The sequence below is a fragment of the Phoxinus phoxinus genome, assembly GCF_949152265.1.
Source record: "Phoxinus phoxinus genome assembly, chromosome: 23".
NCBI lineage: Eukaryota > Metazoa > Chordata > Actinopteri > Cypriniformes > Leuciscidae > Phoxinus > Phoxinus phoxinus.
Genome location: NC_136898.1, coordinates 28745238 through 28752750, shown reverse-complemented (window position 1 = coordinate 28752750; position 7513 = coordinate 28745238). Strand labels below are relative to the sequence as shown.

At 38.9% G+C, this 7513-nt stretch overlaps 1 long non-coding RNA gene across 1 annotated transcript; it reads left to right on the top strand.

The window, feature by feature from the left end:
• Window positions 1-6355: 6355 nt before the first annotated feature.
• Window positions 6356-6790, top strand: LOC306991691. Its single transcript, XR_013796153.1, has 3 exons — window positions 6356-6426; window positions 6519-6551; window positions 6722-6790. It is a non-coding gene; the product is annotated as an uncharacterized lncRNA (long non-coding RNA).
• The last annotated feature ends 723 nt before the right edge of the window (window positions 6791-7513 follow it).

Genomic DNA, 7513 nt, shown 5'->3' with positions numbered 1-7513 from the left:
GCTTTTAGGCCCTGATTCATAATAAGACTGCTTAACGTATCTCAACTTTTTCTCCAGCTCACTTTTCAAAATGTCATTTATCTGTCCCCTTATTTCTCTCATTTGTATGAGCATCTTTGAGTCTCGATTACTTTTATGTTTATGCTCCAAATCTTGCAATTCTTTAACATTACTAATTTAGCTTTTTTGAAAGCAGCCGTCATGGCAATCAACTCCCCCCTTGTAACTGCCTTAGCAGCATCCCACACAAAAACAGGATTAACTTCCCCTGTATCATTCTCTTCTATATATTTCTTTATGTAGTTTTTTATTTGTTTCACAATTTCTTTATTATTTAGTATCCCTACATTAAGCCTCCATAATGTATTTTTTTTCCGAGTGTTCAGATCTATTTTTAATTTAATAATATTATGATCTGATAAGTCAGCAACACCAATTTCACATTCTTTCACTTTGTGTCGATCCTCTTTATTTATAAAAAAATAATCAATTCGCGAGTGGACTTTGTGTGGTACTGAATAGTGGGTATAATCTCTGGTTAATGGGTGTATATCTCTCCATGCGTCAATTAAGCCAAGATCTTCCATAAGGTTCCTAACACACTTTGAAATCTGTCCTTTCCTATAACGGTGGCTGGTGGTATCCAATCTTGAGTTTATTACTATATTAAAATCACCTCCTAAAACTAGAGTTCCCTCTGTCTCTTGAGCAACCATATTGAAAAGGGACTTAAAAAAACTTTTATCGCAGTCAGGAGGGGCATAAACATTTACCAGTGTGACCATTTTATTCTCAATTTTGCCCTTTACTAAAATATATCTTCCTTCCTTATCACTAATTTCCTTGCAGAATTCAAAGCAGATTGAGCTAGGTATTAGAATTGCCACACCTCTCCTATGGCCCTTTTTAAATGAGCTATAAAAAGTGTTTCTAAAACCAAATTTCTTTAGTTTTTCATGCTCTTGCTGTGAAAGATGTGTCTCCTGTAAAAATACTACCTGTGATTTTTCTTTTTTAATTTTAGCTAAGACTTTTCCCCTTTTAACTGGATTACATAGTCCGTTTATATTTTGTGATACAATCTTCATTCAATAATAGGATGAAACTGAGTAAATAAAACAGTATGATGCCCCACTAAGACCTTGATCAAAGATACATAAGCTTCTGAACATACTAAGAGACATTTTAACTTTAGTGCACTTCGAACGGACTTCCCAAACAAAACGTGATAAGAATAATAACAGTGATACGAAAGAAGAAAAAAACACATGAATAGGTGTACTTGTACACCCGACAAGTCCCGTTGGAGGTGTGCGGGGCTGGCCTTGAGAGAGGGGCCCGCAAACATGTGAAGTAGCGTCTCACCTACTGACAGTAAATAATGCTACTCACCAAAGTTGTAAGTCCAACGAAATGAAAAGGAACGCGTAAAGTCAATTGTTGAGTTTCTCCCTGATAGTCAAAAAAACTACTGGTTCAACGCCGGTCTATGTAAAAAAGAAGGGAACTCCCTGAATTATTATTGTCGTTTTTAATATCTTTAAAGGTGCTTAACACTTCTCATTTGCTCTCCTATTTTGGCGGAATGCGTTGGAATTCCTGAAGCTTTTGCCGAACTCGTAGATTTTTTTCCGGGGCTTTGTTGCCAACGCCATGCCACTCCATACAATGTTGTAGCCGTTCTTCAAGGGGATCGAATCCTGGGTCCGCCGCGATTCCACCATCGCTGTTCGATGCTGACCTTCTGATGATCCCGCGGCGCATCATATCTTGTTCCGCTTCCTCGGGGGTATTATAGGTCCGTGTCCCGTCACTCCAATGTATGCGAATTTTCGTAAATGGTGTCTGGAACCGCAACTTCAGCACTTTCTTTATTCCATTATATGCTTTACGTTTTTGCATTATTTCTGTCGCGTAGTCATGGTCGAACGATATGGGACGACCCAGCACCTGTATCCGCTTTTGCCAGGCCAGTTTTAGAACAGACTCTTTCACCGCAAACTGGAGGAAGTTAACAATGATAGACCTTGGAGGCGAGTTGGGATTTGGCTTTTGGAGCAAGGCCCGGTGTGCACGCTGGATTTGAAGATCAGTGTCAATTCCTATGTCCTTCTTGAGAAGCTCCTCCACAAATTGGGAGACTGAACTGCCATCCTCCGCGCCCTCAGGAATTCCGTAGATTCGAATGTTGTTTCTACGTGATCTTGATTCGAGGTCAGTCAGTTTCTCTTGTATTTCTCTGTTCTTTCTAAGTGTTTTCAGCAGAGCTGCGTTTGCTTCGATTGACCATGTTTCCAGGTGTTCAATGCGTTGTTCAGCCTCGGTAAGTCTGCTTTGTTGTTTTTGAATCTCGTTGGTGTTCGTTGAGAGTTTGTCATGTATTTCTTGCTTAAATTGGGCGAATTCTTGTTTCATGTTCCTCTTAAATTCTTCTTTAAATGATCTCAGGTCAGACTTCATTTCGTTTTTTAAATCACTGATTTGCCTGCTAATAGTTTCAAGTCCAACCGTGTGTTCGTCGTCGCCTGTTAGCTTAGCGTTAGCTTCCCCCTCATCGTCATCTCTTTCAGGTGAAGTGCCTGCGTTCTCGATTATACTTTGTTCAGTTCCTTTCACTTGATTACTAGGAGTTTTCCGACTTTTCCCTTTTCCACCCCCGCTCATTTTTAGGCAAAATACGAGTTTAGAATTTGAATTTCTGGGGATATATCTGACTTGACTATCGGGAGCTACAAATTATACGACCATTCACGCCGCCATTCCTACCGGAAGCCTGAACCACCAATTTTCAGTGACCTAAAAGACACGTCCTTGTGTGATCGGTACGAACAGGGAGTGACGTTATGCATCATGGTTGAGTAAGAGATGGCAGATGAGGAACACTTATAGATCTTGAGTTAGCAGAAGTTACATAACAAAGCTTCAAAGAACCAGATTTCTGACACACCTGAATTAACTTTCTGCATTGGCCGGGAATCGGACCCGGGTCTCCCGCGCGGCGGCTGTGGATTGTTCAGCTAAACGGCCCTAAACCGTTTCCTATTAATTTTCAATGGTAGTGCTAAACCACTACGGATGCAATATTATTTTGGCCACTAACGGTCTCCTGGCGCTCTTCCGTGTTTTGGCACCCCCGGGAAATTTGAAAGTAGCCATTTTCATCCCGACTCGAAGAGAGAAACCACGCAGCAAACGCTCTTTTTATTCATCATATTTCAACTATCTGGCAAAGGTAAGATACTTTTTGTTATCTCACCTTTTGCTATTGGAAACACGTCAGTGCTGCCCTTTGAGGATTTGTTTGTTACCGAACTTTACCCTGCCTGGTTTTCTTTTCTCAAATGAATCTGATGAATGCACATGAATGCTACATTATAAATGCACATACCTTTCATTTTCGTTTTTCTGTGTGTAATGGTTTTGTTTAGTCCTGGATACGTCAATTAAGCGTTATCTTTGTATCAGATTAGTTTTCCCCATAATAATGCTCCTCCTAAAAGAGAGCTTGCCAAATTAACTATTTGTCATATTTAACACATCACCTGTTGATTACAAGCTAAATTATGAATGGGCTTGACCATTATTTTAAACTTTTGTAATGTTTATGAGATTGCATATATTAAATAGTTCAAAAACGAGATGCTAAAATGTTTGCCCGCCCCCTGTGAGAACGTTTTCTTTTTAATTATCCATGTTTTACCACATTAAAAATAGTACAGCAACATTATTTTGTAGTAAAATCTCAATAACCATATATTTCCCATTGTTGCATGTATACAGTACATAGGACATATATGACATTAAATTAATACAGATAAAGCACAAGAATATCAACATATTTACAAACTTGCATTGATTGAGGTAGTATATATCAGATTAAATCCTACAGTTAATTTAAATAAGTCAAATTTGACCCAGAGCAGCTTCTGTATGCTAAAATCTAAAGCAGCAATACAGAAAATATATATATATTTTTAAATTAAAGACGCACATGTTTTTAAATATACATCTAATACCCCCCCCCTCCCCCCCTCATATGTCACAGACCAGCATGCAAAAAAAAAAAAAAGTTTCTTTCCTGGGAGGATCAAAGTTGTTTTCCGCAAGGGACCTCGAGGATACCTCTGTCAGGATCCAACTGATGCAGCTAAGCTGCTCAAGGACAACCCTTCTCTGCAGGACAAGTCTGCATCTCTGAGGGAGGATATAGTCAAACAAAATGCCCTGACTGTGGTCCATCAGAGAGGAGGGGATCCCTTAGACAGGACAGAGGTGCTTGGGGAATACATCTTGCAGTTTGGTAAATATAAGGGGAAATCCTTCCGGTGGCTTTTGGAAAATGATGTAGGCTACACAATCTACCTCATAAAGCACACAGAGAAAGAAGAGACTGCAGGAGTGTTTATGACTGAGGGGCACAGCAAGGCCAGCTTGTTGACCTTTATGGGTTATGCCCGCAGCTTTGAGGAAATCCAATCTCTTCTATGTTATGAGTCGGAAAAGCCCACAACTCGAGCAGCCTCAGAGGATGACCAGCTGGTTGGCTTTGGCTCTCGTGCCAAGAGCACCTGGCGGGAGGTGTGGGACAGCAGGACTGATGGCTATGCAGCCTTCATCATGAGGACTAAGTGTTTTTCAGGGACTTTACAGATTGCAACAGTACCTGAAAAACAAGGAGTCGGCCTCTGTCTCCTCTCCACCAGTTCTTGCCTCAAGTGCACCTGATGAACCCATGAGTAGGTTTTTTTAAAATTCATTATGCAAAAAATGTTAGTTTTTTTTTACCTGTATTAATTTACTCAACTCAGTCATGGAACATTTGCTTTTAACCAAAAACATTGCAGTACAATGTATTGTTTCTGTCTGTGTCACAGTGATGGATGATGATGAGAACCAATGCTGAGTATTTCGCCCACCAAGGAACTGGTAGAGTGTTGTAAGTACAGACTTTCTACTGACTAAACATTCAAAATTGAGTTTGGCTCAAACAGTGTTATTAAATGTGAGTCTGCTATACCATTGAATCTTTTTGTGTGTTGCCAGATGCTGCTCCATCATCATTATCATTTGCTGTACCAGGACAAGCCACAGGAATTGAAATAGGTTTTGTAAAACTCCACAGATGTTGAATTGAGCCACAATGAATTGCTCTCAAACATAACGCATTAATCTACTTTTTCTGTTTTCATCCTTGTTCTCTCAGGTGGTCCTTCTGTTGCTGTTCCCCCATCGACGCTCAGACCAGCCCCTCATACACCTGAGACACCACACAGTAAGATGTTTTTATAACTAATCTGAAGATGTTACTATGGCCAACATATGTTTTAATGTATTATACAATCTGTGATAATAAAATTATATTTAGTTCAATTTAATTCAAATTGAATTGCAGAGCGCTTTTCACAATTGATTGTGTTCTGTTTTCTCTCAAATGTTTTACAAATGTATTTAATGTTTTGTGTGTTACCACCACCAGCACCACCATCATCTTCCTCAGCAGCTGAACTGGGGCGGTCTATGGAGAAGGAAAAAGGTTTTTGCGCATTGGGTTCAGCACTGGAGCACAGTTCTGTTGAATTGTGAGATGAAATGATCTCCAGGAATGAACATAAATCCTTGTGTTCTCAGTGTTCTGGCCATGTTCTGGCTTTGTTCCATTAACAATGCGTATGCTGTTGGCATTATACTAAATGTCTCCGGGGACTATGAATTAATTTCCCCTTTATGAATTGATACCTGCCACAATCAGGGTAAGTACTCGCTTTTGTCAACTTATAACATATGATGAAATGCATGTTCTTGCATGTTTTGTTCACATCCCTCCTGGGTATATGTAATTTTATTTTATACCACAAAGACAAGCATGTTAAGTAAGATTAGGATTTTTTTTGTCATTAAACCTAATATGCCTAATTACATATATATATTTATCATACAGGACCTTCTGCTTCCCTCTCCATACCACCTGCTGAAAAGAAACCGCGAGTGACAGTTCATGGTAAATGCATTGTAATTCTGCTCATCAATTCAAGCGTTTGTCTCATATACTATGGTATTGATCTTTTTATTGTTCTTTGTTTTTTATATTTTCTTTTTTTAGCTCCACCCTTGTGCCCCACAATACCTTTGCCCATTCCTGAAGAGTTGATGTTTCTTGTGAAGAAAGATCCATCGGGTTTGACACAAGGTGAGAGAACGGTTTCAAATACATTTGTGTTTTATGTTAGGTTTTGTGGTAATTTTTTTTATTCTAAAGTCACATTGTAACTGTTTAGTATTTAAAAACCTGTTTAATATTTATAATACCTCACCACTTTTATAAATGATTGTTAATAGATAAGTGTTACTCCGTTTCAGGAGACAGCGGCACCATAGACGGCTCTCGAGTGTGCAGGACACTTGCATTTGAGGAATGTGTTATAGATGGTAAGGGTGTACTGCATATAGATTTGACAAATGTAGAATTTTCAATGTTGCTGAGTTACAACTAATACTGGGTTAATATCTTTCCTCTTCAGAGACTACTTCCCACATAGCTGAAGCATCACACAGTAAGATGATTGCTTTACTCTGCTGCTGCAAAATACTAAATTTTTAATGTAGCTTAACAAATGTCTGCATTATGAATATGGTTGTTCTGAGTTTTTGATTGCTACTTTTTTATTATCTTAATTTAAAAGAAAGAGCTTTATTATTATATTATTTGTCTATGTATTTGTAGAGCCATTATCCTCTGCTCCTGATGCTTTGTCGAAGCCCAATCCAGCTCCTTTACAAAAGACAACACAAAGTAAGCATCTAGATGATTCTTCAAACATCTGCCTGATTGATAGAAGTATATGGGGTTATTTTTGTTGCAATATTCCAAATAAATAGATTAATATTCACAAATAAATGTAAAGAGATTCAGAAAAATGTGTCGAATGCACAAATGAATAGATTAAGATCCACAAATAAATGTAAAGAGTTTCACAAAAAATTATAAAATTCACAAATAAATAAAATGAGATTTGCAAATAAATAAAACATTTACAAATGTTTTCTTATTTTCAAACACAACTCTGCCTGGCATTTATTTGTGAATCGGTTCCTGTGCATTTGTAAATCGCTGCACACATTTGTGAATCGGTTCCTGTGCATTTGTAAATCGCTGCACACATTTGTGAATCGGTTCCTGTGCATTTGTAAATCGCTGCACACATTTGTGAATCGGTTCCTGTGCATTTGTGAATCCCCTCACGCATTTGTGGATTTTGAAACACTTCTAGCGCAGACGTGCAGAGAAATCCACAAATAGGTGGACTCCACCCACCGCCTACTCAAGCCAATCAGATAACGGCCACATCGAGCTGGCCAATCGTAGCACGTTATCGCTTCAACCAATCACGTTAGGCTTTACGCTCGGGGCGGGAAGTGGGAACTGACTGAGGCCCTGTTTACACGATGGGAAAACGCAGATATTTCTCTGCGTTTTGGCCTGTCATTTACACGGAAACGCCGTTTTTATCCCAGA